This window comes from Lynx canadensis, chromosome A1 (genome assembly GCF_007474595.2).
Source record: "Lynx canadensis isolate LIC74 chromosome A1, mLynCan4.pri.v2, whole genome shotgun sequence".
Lineage (NCBI taxonomy): Eukaryota > Metazoa > Chordata > Mammalia > Carnivora > Felidae > Lynx > Lynx canadensis.
The window spans coordinates 86,186,849-86,205,299 of record NC_044303.2 but is presented as its reverse complement, the minus strand read 5'-3'; the positions used below and the strand labels follow the sequence as shown (position 1 = coordinate 86,205,299).

Below are 18,451 nucleotides of genomic sequence, written 5' to 3'. Positions count from 1 at the left end.
AATCGTGATGTCATCAGTGTTAAATCCTGTGGCTGTCCAATTGCTTTGCTTCTATGGCATAAAGAGAATTCTGGAAAGCAGCTCGAGTGTCTTGTTCTTGATTCCTGAGCCATGAGACAGTTGAAGATCCTTGGCAATACCAGTAACAGAAGGGTTATCAATTTATGAGTTGTGTGGTCTGGGATAAATATTTCTTTCAGAAATATTATGGAGGCCATTTTTCACCTCTTTTTACAGCCAAATAACACAGAAGCTCTAATTGCAGCTGACAGCCACAAAGGAAAGAAAATCAGTGTTTGAGCATCAGTCACTGAGGCTGATTGCTGATGCTGAATTCTGGAGATCGTTTTCCTCAGGAATGTGCCAACAACCACTTCTCTGGGAAGTAAAGAACTTTTGAGAGCCACAGAAGCTGTTAGGGAGATGGGTGCATGAGCAAAGCTGATGGGCTGGGGAAAATATACAGTTTGGGTTTCCAAATACAGTCTGAGAATGATGCCACAAGTGAGGAAAGGGAAAAATATGGTGAGAACAAATCTAAACAGCTTTCACGGACTGAATGTAATCTATAGAAGAACTGAGGAAGAAGAGAAATGCCAAGTGGTTGCCATGTAAAGAGAACTAGGAGAAGGTGCTCTCACCCCTTTCCAGGTCTGGGTGGCTCATCCTGACCATCTGTCCAACAAGTCTGCTAAGGGACATTAAATCTCTCATTTCCAAATGGAAAAGAGTGATACACAGTTCTGTCAGTCTCTGATTAGAAGGTCCCTCTCCTTTCTATGGCCCCACGCCAACTCCTTTCCTATAGAGGGAACTACACTAAAAAGGTGGAGAACACAAATATTTGGAGACTTTGGGGCAATGGGATATAGACATATCTACGTCTGGTTTACTGCCTAAACAGAAAATGCAGCTCTTTGCAGGTATAACACAAAAAGCAGCACACACTAAGAGGGCTTGCTCAGTGTGATTCCTGATAATGGCTTCCATGATGATATATAATGCTCACTACAGGACTGAGCTAAAAGAGGATGAAGTGCTGGCTCTCATTCTCTTTTCCATAGCAAGATCGACAGATACCCAGGGACCAAGGGAGGGGTGCAAATCAGCAGGTGAAATAGAACACATTTTAATAAATGGTGATCAGGAAAGTAGGTATTCATATGGAAAATTTTCAATGCATTCTTACTTCATATCACACATAGATGTCAACTTTAAGTGTATTTCAGTCTTAAATATAAACAAAATTATACAAAATTTAGAAAATAACATGAGTCACTGTCTTTATACTCTTAGGGAATATTTCAAATAAGACATAAAATTACTGACACTAAAACAAATGGATGATTTTTACTATATTAAAATAAGCCAATTATATTAATGAAAACAGAACATAAAGAGGATCAGAAGCAACAAAATCAGAAAGAGTATTTTCAAAAATATGAGGAAAAATACATATAAAAATTAAGTAAAGCCAAAAAACACCTCAAGAAAGAGTTAATCCAGACATCTAATAAACAAATGAACATATTCAAATTTTGTCCATTAGGAAAATGCATATTAAAACCACAGTTATATATTTTCCTATGACCAGCATGTTTCCATATATTAAATATTCAAAGAATAACACATATTGGTGAGGGAAAGAAACAAAAGAATCCTTCATAATGTACTGGTGTGAATATAATTTGCCATAGTAATTTTGGAAAAATTTTTGCATTATGCAATTTAGGAAACACTCTATGACCCAATAATCAAAATTTTAAAAACAAAAGGTAAGTAATTGTATTCCTAAAGGCAACAAGAAACAAGTATATAAATGTCCTTACAATATTGTTTATAATATTCCCAAATGGATAAAAAGAACTAGTGTCCATCAAAATATAGATTGAATGCATACATTTACATATATGTATAAAATATAAAATTTGGGACTGTGATTCAAGATGGCAGAACAGCATGGAAGCTCTCAGCTTGTCTCTGTCCCTGAAAACACAGCTAAATCAGCACAAATCTTGGAAATAGATATGAGGATTTTACACAACTTGGAAAATTATCTCAGGATTGACACAAAAATCTGCAACACTTTAACCACAGAACCCAGAGGGTAAGTAGTGCAGAGAGGTAAACTGGGGGAGAGAAAACTCAAGGAAGTTAGGGAGCTGTTTTTGCAGAGAGAAGACAGAGGAAGATAAACGGGGGGAATGTGGTGCATCAAGAGAGTGCAGGAAAAGCACTCCCCTAAAAGTAGCTGGAGAGAAAGAGAAAGAGTGAAAACACTCACAAGGGACTGACCAAGAAATATATACCCCAAAGCCATCGGTGGGGAGAAAGGAGAAGGTTTCAATACCATTAAGATTCTATGAACAGTGGAGCACAGAGTCTGAAATTCTGGAGCCCAGTGCCTGGTGGCACTCTTGTGAAGAAAAAGCATGAATCCCCAGAAACAGACAGCAGGGTCTGAAGCGTCCATGTGCCACACAGGGATAAGGGGTTCCCCCATGTGGAGAGCATTTGGTAGAAGCCATATAGCCTCCCCACATGCAAAGTTTCCAGTGGACCTCAGAGAACAACCACATTTGCTGGGATTGGGACAAAGACTTCAGAGTGAGGTGAAACCTGGTGCAGGCTATGTGTTGTGATTTTCCAAAATCCCTGAAAATCTGCCACTGAGTGATCACACATCTTCTGGAGCAAGCCAGCACCTGGCCATTGCTCAGCAAGACCCTACCCCAGAGATTTGGAGTGGGACTAAGCTCCGAGGTTCTCTGAAGTGAGGGGTTTTGAAACACAACTCTATCTGAGATAAAATTCTGGAGGAAGGCTCCACCTGGCAGCCTGATGGAATAGACATGGACAGGGTAGAGACAAGGAGTAGACTGATGCCTGAGACAAGGCAGGGGTACATGATCTCAGGTCAGTGAGATTGCAAAACTCCTGTTCCAGAGACTAGGAAACTGGGTGAAGCCATTTCCACATCACCTGCACCACACATACACGTGCATGGACTTGCATGCACACCATACCAATCCACCCCAGTAAGCTAAGAAGCACCACCTAGTGGAGAACGGAAACTTTATACCAAATGCCACCCAACTGCACCCTCCTAACACATCCCTTAGAAGACCAGCACAAGTACATCCACCTTCTTAGTATATGGACCATACAGTGCTTCATAGTTTTTGTTCTAGGGGAAGCTGGATGTAACTTAATTCAGATTTCATTCTGTTTACTGGTTCATTGATTTGTTTTTTTGTTTGTTTTTGTTTTGCTTGTTTTGCTTCTGATTTAATTAAAGGGTTTTTTCTTTTTTTTTTTTCTTTTTTCTTTTCTTGGATACAGAAAGACAAAATTTTTTTTCTTTTTTAAGTTTTTTTTTAATTTTTTAAATTATTTTCTTGCCGGTTATTTTTGGTAATGTGTTTTTTTTTTTTAATTTTTTTTTCAACGTTTTTTTTTATTTATTTTTGGGACAGAGAGAGACAGAGCATGAACGGGGGAGGGGCAGAGAGAGAGGGAGACACAGCATCGGAAACAGGCTCCAGGCTCCGAGCCATCAGCCCAGAGCCTGACGCGGGGCTCGAACTCACGGAGCGCGAGATCGTGACCTGGCTGAAGTCGGACGCTTAACCGACTGCGCCACCCAGGCGCCCCTTTTTTTGGTAATGTTTTAAATCAGTTTCACTTTATTTCATTTCATTCTACTTTATTATATGCATTCTTTCATTTTTAATTTTTTTCTTACTTTTCTTTTCATTTCTTTGTATAACTTTCTTTTTTTTCTCTACGCTATCAACCTTCTTTTCACAAACAGAACAAACACACAGGATCTTATTTCCTTTATTTGATTTTTTGTTTTATTTTATTTTTTTTTTACTTTTTATTTTATTAATTTTTTTCTTCTAAAATGACAAAAGGAAGCAATTCACCCCAAAAGATAGAACAGGAAGAAATGGCAGCCAAGAGCTTAACCAACACAGTTATATGCAACATGTTTGAACTCAAATATAGAATTACGATTATAAAAATACAAGCTGCTGTTGAAAAAAGCATAGAATCCCTTTCTGTGGAGATGAAAGAAGTAAAATCTAGTCAGGACAAAATTAAAAATGTCAGTTGACATGTAATCTTAATACTTGACACAGTAACAAGGATGGGAAAAGGAGAGCAGTGCATCAGCAATATATATATGTGTGTGTGTGTGTGTGTGTGTGTGTGTATGTGTATGTATGTATATATATGTGTATATATATATGTATGCATATATATGTGTATATATATGTATGTATGTGTGTGTGTGTATATATATATATGTTTGTATGTATGTATATAATTTTACTTAGTTTTATTTTTTATATGAAATTTATTGTCCAATTCGTTTCCATACAACAACCAGTGCTCATCCCAACAGGTGCCCTCCTCAAGCCCATCACCCACTTTCCCCGCCCTCCCACCCCCATCAAACCTCAGTTTATTCTCAGTCTTTAAGTGTCTCTTATGGTTTCCTCCCTCCCTCTCTAACTTTGTTTTCCCTTCCCCTCACCCATACTCTTCTGTCAAGATTCTCAGGATCGACATGAGTGAAAATAAATGGTATTTGTCTTTCTCTGTATGACTTCTTTCACTGAGCATAACACTCTCCAGTTCCATATACATTGCTATAAAAGGCCATTTTTCAATCTTTCTCATTGCCAACTAGTATTCCATTGTATACATAAACCACAACTTCTTTATCCATTCATCTGTTGATGGACATTTAGGCTCTTTCCATAATTTGGCTATTGTTGAAAGTGCTGCTGTAAACATTGGGGTACAAGTGCCCCTATGCATCAGCACTCCTGTATCCCTTGGGTAAATTCCTAGTAGTGCTATTGCTGGGTCATAGGATAGGTCTATTTTTAATTTTTGAGGAACCTCCACACTGTTTTCCAGAGCGGAGGCACCACATTGCATTCCCACCAACAATATAAGGGGGTTCCTGTTTCTCCACATCTTCTTCAGCATCTATAGTCTCCCGATTTGTTCATTTTAGCTACTCTGACTGGTGTGAGGTGATAGTGTGGTTTTGATTTGTATTACCCTGATGAGGAGTGACGTTGAGCATCTTTTCATGTGCCTGTTGGCCATCTGGAGGTCTTCTTTAGAGAAGGGTCTGTTCATGTTTTCTTCCTATTTCTTCACTGGATTATTTGTTTTTCGGGTGTGAAGTTTGGTGAGCTCTTCATAGATTTTGGATACTAGCCCTTTGTCCAATATGTCATTTGCAAATATCTTTTCCCATTCTGTTGGTTGCCTTTTTGTGTTGTTGATTGTTTCCTTTGCAGTGCAGAAGCTTTTTATCTTCATGAGGTCCCAATAGTTCATTTTTGCTTTTAATTCCCTTGCCTTTGGAGGTGTGTCAAGTAAGAAATGCCTGCGGCTGAGGTCAGAGAGGTCTTTTCCTGCTTTCTCCTCTAGGGTTTTGATGGTTTCCTGTCTCACATTCAGGTCCTTCATCCATTTTGAGTTTATTTTTGTGAATGGTGTAAGAAAGTAGTCTAGTTTCATTCTTGTGCATGTTGCTGTCCAGTTCTCCCAGCACCATTTGTTAATGAGACTGTCTTTTTTTCCATCGGATATTCTTCCCTGCTTTGTCAAATATTAGTTCGCCATACATTTGTGGGTCCAATTCTGGGGTCTCTATTCTATTCCATCGGTCTATGTGTCTGTTTTTGTGCCAATACCATGCTGTCTTGATGATTACAGCTTTGTAGGAGAGGCTGAATTGTGGGATTGTGATGCCTCCCGTTTTGGACTTCTTCAATATTACTTTGGATATTCGGGGTCTTTTTTGGTTCCATACAAATTTTAGGATTCCTTGTTCTAGCTTCAAGAAGAATGCTGGTGCCATTTTGATTGGGATTGCACTGAATGTGTAGATTGCTTTCTGTATTATTGACATTTTAACAATATTTATTCTTCCAATCTATGAGCATGGGATATTTTTCCATTTCTTGGTATCTTCTTCAATTTCCTTCATAAGCTTTCTATAGTTTTCAGCGTACAGATATTTTACATCTTTGGTTGAATTTATACCTACCTATTTTATGATACTTGGTACCATTGTGTATGGGATCAGTTTCTTTATTTGTCTTTCTGTTGCTTCATTATTAGTGTATAAGAATACAACTAATTTCTGTACATTAATTTTGTTTCTTGAGATTTTGCTGAATTCATGTATCAGCTCTAGCAGACTTTTGGTGGAGAGTATCAGATTTTCTATGTTCCCTATCGTGTCATCTGCAAAAAGTGAAAGCTTGTCTTCATCTTTGCCAATTTTGATGCCTTTGATTTCCTTTTGTTGTCTGATTGATGATGCTAGAACTTCCAACACTATGTTAAACAACAGTGGTGAGAGTGGAAATCCCTGTCGTGTTCCTGATCTCAGGGGGAAAGCTCTCAGTTTTTCTCCATTGAGGATGATATTAGCTGTGGGCTTTTCATAAATGGCTTTATGATGTTTAAGTATGTTCCTTCTATCCTGACTTTCTCAAGGGTTTTTATTAAGAAAGGATGCTGAATTTTGTCAAATGCTTTTTCTGCATCGATTGACAGGACCATATAGTTCTTATCTTTTCTTTCATTAATGTGATGTATCACATTGATTGATTTGGGAATATTGAACCATCCCTCCAACCCAGGAAATAATCCGACTTGATCATAGTGAATAATTATTTTTATATGCTGTTGAGTTCGATTTGCTAGTATAATGTTGAGAATTTTTACATCCATAGTCATCAGGGATATTGGCCCTTTTTTTGCTGGGTCTCTGTCAGGTTTGAGAATCAAGTTTTCCTTCCCTACTTTTTGGAACAGTTTGAGAAGGGTATGTATTATCTCTACTTTAAATGTCTGGTAGAATTCCCCAGGGAAGCCACCTGGTCTTGGAGTCAGATTTGTTGGGAGATTTTTGATAACTGATTCAATTTATTCACTGGTTATGGGTCTGTTCAAGTTTCTATTTCTTCTTGTTTGAGTTTTGGAAGTGTGTGGGTGCTTAGGAATTCGTCCATTTATTCCAGGTTGTCCAGTTTGTTAGCATGTAAGTTTTCATAGTGTTCCTTGATAATTGCTCATATTTCTGAGGGATTGGTTGTAATAATTCCATTTTCATGCATGATTTTATCTATTTGGGTCATCTCCCTTTCTTTTGGAGAAGTCTGGCTACAGGTTTATCAATGTTGTTTATTTTTTCAAAAAACCAGCTATTGGTTTCATTGATCTCCTCTACTGTTTTTTTTTTTTTTTTTTTTTAGATTCTATATTGTTTACTTCTGCTCCGATATTTATTATTTCTCTTCTTCTGCTGGGTTTGGGGTGTCTTTGCTGTTCTGCTTCTATTTACTTTAGGTGTGCTGTTAGATTTTGTATTTGGGGTTTTTCTTGCTTCTTGAGATAGGTCTGGATTGCAATGTATTTTCCTCTCAAGACTGCCTTCACTGCATCCCAAAGCATTTGGATTGTTGTATTTTCATCTTCATTTGTTTCTGTATACTTTCAATTTCTTCTCTAATTGCCTGGTTGACACATTCATTCTTTAGTAGGGTGTTCTTTAACCTCCATGCTTTTGGAGGTTTTCCAGACTTTTTCCTGTGGTTGATTTCAAGTTTCATAGCATTGTGGTCTGAAAGTGTGCATGATATGATCTCAATTCTTGTATACTTGTGAAGGGCTATTTTGTGACCCAGTATGTGATCTATCTTGGAGAATGTTCCATGTGCACTCGAGAAGAAAGTATATTCTGTTGCTTTGGGATGCAGAGTTCTAAATATATCTGTCAAGTCCATCTGATCCAATGTATCAGTTAGGGCCCTTGTTTCTTTATTGATCCTGTGTCTATATGATCTATCTACTGTTGTAAGTGGGGTATTTAAGTCCCCTGCCAGGGGCGCCTGGGTGGCTCAGTCAGTTAAGCGTCTGACTTCGGCTCAGGTCATGATCTCACAGTTTGTGGGTTTGAGACCCACATTGGGATCTGTGCTGCCAGCTCAGAGCCTGGAGCCTGCTTCGGATTCTGTGTCTCCCTGCCTCTCTGCCCACCCCCCCACCCCCCCCGCTCACACTCTGTCTCTCTCTGTCTCTCAAAAATAAATAAATGTAAAAAAAAAAGTCCCCTGCCATTACCACATTCTTATAAATAAGGTTGCTTATGTTTGTGATGAATTGTTTTATCTATTTGGGGGCTCCTGTATTCAGCACATAGACATTTATAATTGTTAGCTCCTCCTGATGGATAGACCCTGTAATTATTATACAATGCCCTTCTTCATCTCTTGTTACAGCCTTTAATATAAAGTCTAGTTTGTCTGATATAAGTATGGCTACCCCAGCTTTCTTTTGACTTCCAGTAGCATGATAGATCATTCTCCATCCCCTAACTTTCAATCTGAGGGTGTCCTCAGGTCTAAAATGAGTCTCTTGTAGACAGCAAATAGATGGGTCTTCTTCTTCTTCTTCTTTTTCTTCTTCTTCTTCTTCTTCTTCTTCTTCTTCTTCTTCTTCTTCATCAATTCTGATACCCTATGCTTTTTGTTTGGAGCATTTAGTCAATTTACATTGAGTGATATTATTGAAAGATATGTGTTTATAGTCATTGTCATGTATGTAGGCTTCATGCTTGTAGTGCTGTCTCTGGTAGTTTGTGGTCCTTGCAACATTTCTCTCAGAGTTCCCCTTAGGATCTCTTGTAGGGCTGGTTTAGTGGTGATAAATTCCTTCAATTTTTGGTCTTTTTGGGAAAACAATTATCTCTCCTTCTATTCTGAGTGACATGCTTTCTGGACAAAGGATTCTTGGCTGCATATTTTTTTCTGTTCATCACATTGAAGAGTTCCAGCCATTCATTTCTGGCTTGCCAAATTGCAGTAGATAGGTCTTCTACTACCGTTATGTTCTACCTTTGGAAGTTAGAGCCAGTTTTTCCCTAGCTGCTTTCAGAATTCTCTCTTTATCCTTGTATTGGCCAGTTTCATTATGATATGTCATGCAGAAGATCGATTCAAATTACGTCTGAAGGGAGTTCTCTGTGCCTCTTGGATTTCAATGCCTGTTTCCTTCCCCAGATCAAAGAAGTTCTCAGATATGATTTTTTCAAGTACACCTTCAGCCCCTTTCTCTCTCTCTTCTTCTTCTGATATTCCTAAGATATGGATATTGTTCCATTTGATTGCGTCACTTAGTTCTCTAATTCTCCCCTCATACTCCTGGATTTTTAATCTCTCTTTTTCTCAGCTTCCTCTTTTTCCATAGTTTTATCTTTCAATTCACCTATTCTCTCCTCTGTCTCTTCAATCCATGCTATGACTGCCTCCATTTTATTTTGCACCTTATTTATAGCATTTTTTAGCTCCTCATGACTATTTGTTAGTCTGTTGATCTCTGTAGCAATAGATTCTCTGCTGTTCTCTGTGCTTTTTTCAAGCCCAGCAATTAATTTTATGAAGATTATTCTAAATTCTTGTTCTGCTGTAATGCTTAAATCGGTTTTGATCCATGCGTTAGTTGTCGCTACTTTCTGGAGTTTCTTTTGAGGAGAATTCTTCTGTTTCATCATTTGAGTAGTCTCTGTGGTGGCTCCAAACTGGAGGGCACTTCCCCTATGCTGTGTGGAGTAACTTGTGTTGGTGGGTGGGGCCGTAGTCTGCCCCCATGTCTGCTCCCAGCCAACCACTGGGGCCACAGTCAGACAGGTGTATACCTTATCTTCCTCTCTCCCAGAGGCAGGGATCACTGAGGAGTGGTGTGGCCCCTGTCAGGGCTACTTGCACACTTCCAGGTTTGTGGTGCAGTTTCAATGGGATCTGGCCAAGGGCATATTAGACAGGGTGGATCCGCAAGGAGCACAGGGACTAGAGGGGCAGGCTTAGCTTGTTTTGCCATCAGTGGTCCCCTGCAGGAGGGTCCCTGCAGCACCAGGAGGGAGGCAGACCTGTCAGAGGGATGGATCCACAGAAGCACAACATTGGATGTTTGTGCAGTGCAGGCAAGTTCAGTGATGGGAATGTGTTCCCTTTGGAATTTCATCTGGGGGATGGGAGAGGGAGATGGCACTTGCCAGTGCCTTTGTTCCCCTGCTGAGTGAGCTCCATCTTCTGTTGCTCAACAACTCTCCCTTCTGGCATCCACTCACCCTCCCCGCTCTCTGAGAGCAGAGCTGTTGACTTTTCACATTCCAGATGTTAAGTTCAGCTGGCTGTCAGAACTCACAGAGTCCAGCCCCTCTGCGTTTGCAAGCCAGACCCTGGGGGCTCTGCCTTGCCTGGCATGCTGCCCTCCACTGCCCTGGCTCCCTCCAGCCCATCCTTGTAGCACGCACCGCCTCTCTGCCCTTCCTCTATCATTGTAGATTTGATTTGTATTTCCCTGATGATGAGTGATGTTGAGCAACTGTGTCTTCTATGGTAAAAAAGTGTCTATTCATATCCTCTGCACATTTTTCATTAAATTATTACTTTTGGGGTGTTGAGTTTTCTAAGTTCATTATATTTTGGATACTTACTCTTTATCAGATATGCCATTTACAAATATATTCTCCCATTCCATAGGCTGCCTTTTAGTCTTTTGGGTTTTTTTTTTGCTGTGCAGGAACTTTTTATTTTGATGAATTCTTATACTTTATTTTTGTCTTTGTTTCTTTTGCCTCAGGAGATATACCTAGTAAGAAGTTGCTGAGGTCAATGTCAAAGAGGCTATTGCCTGTGTTCTCCTCTAGGGTTTTTATAGTTTCCTGTCTCACACTTAGGTCTTTCATACATTCTGAATTTATTTTTGTGTATGATATAAGACAATCGTCCATTTTCATTCTTTTGCATGTTGCTTTCCAGCACCTTCCCATTGGATATTCTTTCCTGCATTGTTGAAGACTGATTTACCATATAGTTGTGAGTTCAGTTCTGAGTTTTTTATTCTGTTTGATTGATATATGTGTCTATTTTTGTGCCAACAGCATACCGCCTTGATCATTACTGCTTCATAATAGGTCTGGAGATGTGATGCCTCTATCTTTGCTTTGCTTTTCAAGTTTGCCTTGTGTGTTTGGTCTTCTGTGGCTCCATACATATTTTAGGATTATTTGCTGTAGCTCTGTGAAAAATGCTGGTGGTAATCTGAATTGGATTGCATTAAATGTGTAGAGTGCTTTGGGTAGTATAGACATTTTAACAATGTTTGTTCTTCCAGTCCATAAGCCTGGAATGTCTTTACATTTTTATTGTGCATCATCCTCAATTTCTTTTATCAGTGTTTTATAGTTTGCAGAGTACAGATCTTTAACACTTTAACTGGGTGAATTATTAGATATCTTATGTGTTTGGTTCCATTGTAAGTGGGATCAATTCCTTGATTTCTCTTTCTGCTGCCTCATTGTTGTATAGGAATACAAGATTTATGTATGTCGATTTTGTATCCTGGGTCTTTACTAAACTAGTGTGTAACTTCTAGCAATGTTTTGGTGAGTCCTTCTGCTTTCTATATAGGGTATCGTGTCATGTGCAAATAGGAAACATTTCACTTCTTTCTTGCAGGTTTAGATGTCTTTTATTCCTTTGTCTTTTCTCATTGCTGTGGTAAGGAGTTCCACTACTATGTTAAATAAAGTGATGACAGTAAGCATCCCTGTCTTATTCCTGACTACAGAGGAAAATCTCTGTTTTTCCCCATTGAGGGTGATATTAGCTGTGAGTATTTTGCATATTGCCTTTATTGTGATGAATAATGCTAACCATACTTTTTTTTGTCATGAATGGATCTTGCTTTTGTCAAATGTTTTTTTTCTGCATCTATTGAAATGATCATACGGTTCTTATCATTTCTTTTATTAAAGCGGTGTATCATGTTGATTGATTTGTGAGTATTGAACCACCCTTGCAAACCAGAATAAATACCACTTGATTGTTAGTTCATGCCTCAGAACTACCTGCTATTTGGGGGGATTTACATTAGAAATTCAACAGAACTTGAGTCTGAGATATAATGGAGCCTGTTGGTGGGATCTCAGGGCAAAATTATCCTTAGGGAACCACAAACACCATGGGTGAACACCTGATGGTAGATATACTGAGATGGCTGTGAATTTAATCAGTGAAGTAATCAGTCCCTAACAGCCCATAAGACCCTGATAATAAAGTGACATAAAATACCCTGTGCTTCCTAAACAGTGTGTAGGAGGTGTAGAAGCATACTTCTCCAGGAGACGCCAAAACAGTGAACATTTAATGATGCCATGGCATTCAGTGTATTCTAAAGGATGAGGAAGGGAAAGGATACCCAGACCAGAAATAAACCCATGAATATATGGTTAACTAATTTACAACAAAGAAACCAAGAATATACTATGGTGAAAGTATAGTCTATTCAGTAATTGTACATCCTATGCATTTTCAGTCAGAAAACTGTGTGGCCACATGCAAACAAAAAATAAAATTGAACCATTATCTTGAACCATACACCAAAATTATTTTAAAAGTGTTTGAAGACAAATGTAAGAATAGACACCATAAAACTTCTGGAAGAAACAGGTGGTTAGCTTCTTGACAGAGATATTTATAATAGTTATTATTTATATAAATCTTACACAAAGACAAAAAGAAGAGAAGTAAAGATAAGTGGGGTACATTAAACTAAAAATATGCACACCAAAGAACCATCAACAAAATTAAAAGTCAAACTACTGAATAAGAAAGGTACTTGTAAATCATATTTATCCTTAGGGAAGCTAGTATTCAAAACAGATAAAGAACACACAATTTCAATGGCATAAAAATTGGTTACAAAATGGACAGAAGACATGAATAGAGTTTGTTTTCCAAGGAAGACATATAGATGGGTTAAAAGTTAAAGAAAGAAAGAAAACAAAAGATGTACAACGTCATAAATAATCAGGAAAAGCAAATAAAAACCACAGTGGGATATGACCTTACACATTAAGAATAGCTATTTTCAAAAAGACAGGGGATAACGTGTTGGTGAGGATGGAGAAAAATGGAAATCGTTGTTTTTTATTGGGGAGAATGAAAATTGGTGCAGCCAGTACAGAAAACAATATGGAGTTTTCCTCTTGAAACTAAAAATGGAACTACCATACATCCATAAATTCCACTGCTGGATATTTATCCAAAGATTTCAGAAACACTGCTTGTAAAGATATATGCATCTTTATGTTCATTGATCATTCCTATGTTCATTGCAGCAGTATTGACAATGGCTAAGAAGCTAAGACAGGGAAACAACTTATGTATCCTAAGAACCCATTAATGGTTGAGTGAATATTATATATATATATATATATAATTTACTCATTATATATTGCACAGACTATATTTAAATGCACATATAATAAATATGCTTGTACACATATATGTATAAATATACATATACATGCATGTCTATTTATTAAAACAATAATATAACATAGTAAATATAAATGCACGAAATATAGATATAATAAATATAAATATACATATTATATATAATATAGATATAATAACTATATATTTATATATGTATATCATATTTAAATATTTAAATAAAAGTGAAATATAATTACAAATTTATATTAAATACATTTATACAGGTAATGAAATTTTGCCATTTGTTACAACATGGATTAGACCTTGAAAGTATTATTGTATGTGAAATATATTAGAAAGAGAAAAACAAATACAAAATGATCTCTCCTATGTATGGAAGATAAAACAAAACACAACAAGAAAACAAGCTCATAGACACAGAAAACAGATTGGTGTTTGCCAAAGTGAGGGGGTGAGGATTGAGAGAAAGGAGGAAAAAAAATACTTTTTAGAAAAACAGAAAGAAATCAGGGGAAATAAAAATAAAGCATTCAAAATCATATCACAAGTGTGTAGAAACAAAATATCTGATAAAAGTGTCCAGTCAACTTAAAATAAAAAGGATAACATATTTATTAAATTGCACTGGAATGCTTAATAGCATTTAGAAGAAAATATACTCCTACTTACAAGAATTGCATGCAATTAATTACATATATGTTTAAAATCATTGTTTAAGTAAATCTAAATAATAGCACTGATATTTCTATGTATTTGTTTAAAAAATTCTTGGGTGCCTGGGTGGCTGAGTTGGTTAAGCATCCAAATTTTGATTTTGGCTCAGCTCATGATGTCATAATTTTTGACCTGGAGCCCCATGCAGGACTCTGCACTGACAGTTCAAAGCCTGCTTAGGATTCTCTCCATTCTCTCTCTCTACCACTCCCCCTTTCACTCTGTGTGTCTCTCTCTTTTTCAAAAACAAAACAAAACAGAACAAAAAAAAAAACAAAGATATAAACAAACAACCACAACAACAACAAAAAAAAAAACCACACACAAAAAAACATTTAAAACATTGTTTTCAATCTATTTGAATTTTTTTTTTAATTTTGTTTTTAACGTTTATTTATTTTTGAGACAGAGAGAGACAGAGCATGAACAGGGGAGGGGCAGAGAGAGAGGGAGACACAGAATCTGAAACAGGCTCCAGGCTCTGAGCAGTCAGCACAGAGCCCGACGCGGGGCTCGAACTCACAGACGGCGAGATCATGACCTGGGCCGAAGTCAGACGCTTAACTGACTGAGCCACCCAGGCGCCCCAATCTATTTGAATTTTTTATTGAACAATACACGTATTTAAATAGATAATCACATTGGCATATTTGAAATATATATATTTCTTATATATTCTTCACAAAACAGGACCCTTGTTTCAACAGAAATTTTAGAGAACCTTGATCATTGTTTTGTGTCTGACTTCCCTCTTGACATGTCTTAGGAAGGAAAAGTTCTGATGTCTATGTTAAAACTAAATAGTCACTTCCTTTTTTTGACTCTCAGTTATAGGAAGGGAATATAATCATACTTTCTATTAAATCTTTTAATTTCAAACTTTAAAGTGGGTGCCTTCAAATAAGCAAGGGATATGCACATTCACTAAGCAAACAGCACAAGAAAAACAAATAAGTGTTTATTGCAATTCATCAAGTTTTCAGAGGAGCTCATCATATGATTTTTGAGCTGTGAATGGTGTGAGTCATATTATTAATCTCAGACACATTTTGGAAATTGATTTTGGTTATGTATTTTCCAGACATCATTGGGCCAGAATTTCTGAAGAGTCTGAAAGTCTCTCACTTTTTTCTTTTTTTAATGTTAATTTATTTCTTTTGAGACAGAAGAGAGCTAAAGAGAGGAAGGGACAGACAGAGAGGGAGAGCAAGAATCCCAAGCAGGTTCCATGCTCAGTGCACAGCCTGATGTGGGGTTTGATCTCACAACTGAGAGATCATGACCTGAAACAATATCAAGTAGTTGGATGCACCCCCAGGTGCCTCTGTCACTCTTTTTAATATAATATTTTCTGCTTAAATTCTACCGATTTTTTTTCTATTAAAAAATGAATTTACTTTAGTTAAGAACCTTAACTAATTACATTTCAAACCCCAAATTAATTCAACTGGAAAACCTTGGTAGTAAAGAGTAATGCCTAATGAACCTTTGGCCATTGATACCAAACAGTGAATGTCTTTTTTTTTTTTTTTCAAAATTTGAAAATGAAGTTATGTGATATGAAGGAAACTTAAGCAAACTCTTCCTTTTTTAAAAGATTAATCATACACGTTCTTTTGATAAAAAATTTCCGATCATAGTTACACCATTTCAAAATAAAGCTTTTAAACGGTAAATAGTCAAGAAATCTCTAAGGACTCACTTAGTTTTAGTATAAAAGCATCCATAATTACAGTATATAATCTAACATGCAGATCTTCTATTTGGGGGGAAAATACTTATATCCAATTTTAATATATCAGTCATTCATCACTGTGATGCTTTGGATAATACAGGGCTTTGTACATGTTAATTCTAGCTTCCTTATTTACACCCACTCTTATACAATAAAGAGTATAGAAGACTTACTCCGTAAACAGTGATGACTGTTCATTCATAGTGCCCAGGTGTAGAACTAGCCTGCAGGTAATGGGAAGACCTTTGTAAGCTAGTCATTAAACAGGTATCTCTATTGAAAACCGTGCTACAAAGAGGTTAGCAATAAAGCAAAGCACCCAAATCTCATTCAGTAGAATTATAAGAATATTAAATGTATAATGAAATGTTGATAACAGAAATCATCTTATGAAATGGAGTTAGTGGCTTTTGGGGTTGTGAAATGAGTGTTTTGAAAGACAACTGGGGAGTGGCTCAGACTGACTAATCTGCACTAAACAGTATATAACTCCCATCAATCCTTTTAGAAAAAGGCTCTCATTATTCCATAGTTTATTCTTCATTTTCCTGATCACAATTATCCCGATCATGTAGACCTGTTGTAAATGACTTTCTTAGATTCATCTAGTTACTTCCAGAGTCCTTCTCATAAAATATATAAACTTGTATTTCCTCCTTACTGGTGAGAGAATGTCTAATTCTATACAGAGTTCTTTGTCCAATCTTCATACCTATCACTTCCCCTGAAAATAAGGGAACAGAAGAATCATTTTTTCACCAGGCAAGGGTAAATATATATAAAGGGTAAATATATATAAAGGATAAATATATATATACACACATATATATACATATATATACACACATATATATACATATATATATATGTATATATATATATATATATATATATATATATATATTAGATTTCAAAGAAACCTGGGAACGTGATAACACTTTCTGTTATTTTTCCTATTTTAGCCATTTGGGAAGAGATGTTAAGTATATATGAATTATTGTAATGTGTGATACCATCATGTTGGATTGTTTCCATTATCATTTCAACATATTAATAAAATCTTACTACCCACAGGCTAAGGGAAAATATTTGTTCTTTCTATTTATTGAAAAATTACCACAAAGAAAACAAACAAATAAAAGAATATAAAATTATTTTTTCAAATCTCAATTATTTCAATTTTCTAGATTAATATAATCCCTGTCTTCATTCTTGGAATGTCATTGCTCCTAATGCATGTAAAAGGTGAAAAAGATGGAATTTTAAGGCAGCAGGATTAAAGAGAACTTTGTCAAACTTATATAGAGCAGATCCTCTGAATCACTCTTCTCAGGGCTCCCATCACCTCCTTGTTTCTCAGGATATAAATGATGGGGTTGAGCATTGGGGTCAGAATAATGTAGAAGACAACCAGAACCTTGGCTTCTGTGGGAGATCTCAGCCATCTTGGGCATAGGTAAATGTAAGCAAACGGTGCAGAGTAGAAAATCACCACAATGAGGTGTGTGCTGCAGGTAGAATAGGGCTTCTTCCTTCTGTTGAGTGCATGTGGCAAATAGCATGGAGAACTCGGCCACAGGAACATGCAATGCCGATGAAAAGAAATGCAATCAAGAGTGTGGTGCTCACAAACACTGTGTACTCATAGATCATAGGTGTCCATGCAGGACAGAGTCAACATGGCTAGGACATCACAGAAGAAATGGTTGATGAACCCGCATCAACAATAAGGGATATGGAGGGCATATACAGTGTGGGCACAGGAGTTGATTGAGCCCATTATCCAAGATCCTGTTATTATCAACACACACATTTTTTTGCTCATACGAATGGGATAATGAAGAGGAAAGCAAATAGTCACATAGCGATCATGGGACATGGAGGCCAATAGTAACCAATCTGCATCTGCTAAAGTCAAAAAGAAGCTCTGTATCCCACACCCAACGAAGGAGATAGACTTGTTTCCAAAGACATAATTGGATGCCATCTGGGGAATGATGGTGGAGATGAAGTTCAAGTCCATGAGGGAGAGGTGACTAAGTAGAAAATACATGGATGTGTGGAGATGGGTGTCCAGGAGGATGAGGAGAATCATGGACAGGTTGCCAAAAAAAGCCATTAGGAAAATGAAAATAATGAGAATGAAAAGAAACAACCCAATTCTTGATGGGGGAAAAACCCCAATAAAAGAAAGCCTGTTAATGTTTGGCTGTTATTTTCCATTTTCTACTCATTGGTATTCTTGAAGAAAGAGAAAACCTCATATGTGAAAAATAAAGAAATGTGAGTTTTTACATTTTATTCAAATTATTTTAGTCTAATTCTGAAGTTTTTATGAAATACCTTGTTCCTTAAATAAATAATCAACATTTCTTACTTTGAGAAAGAAGTTATATGTTGTTTCACAAAGTCACAAGGTAAGGTGGTAAGCATATACATTCCAAGTTTTTCTGTAAAGAATCCATGAAATAATAAAAGGTAAATATTAATACTCACCTGAGTGTGATATGAGTAATTCTATGCCCTTCATAAATGTACATATACAAAATATTAAATTTTAATTTAATGTAAGCATAATTCTTATTGCCAAGACTGAGCACAAGTTGACTAATAATTCAAATGAATATAGGTTTGGCTTATGTGTATTTTTAATATA

At 36.8% G+C, this 18,451-nt stretch overlaps 1 pseudogene; it reads right to left on the bottom strand.

The window, feature by feature from the left end:
- Window positions 1-17,092: 17,092 nt before the first annotated feature.
- Window positions 17,093-18,018, bottom strand: LOC115501058 (annotated as a pseudogene).
- Between the last annotated feature and the right edge of the window lie 433 nt (window positions 18,019-18,451).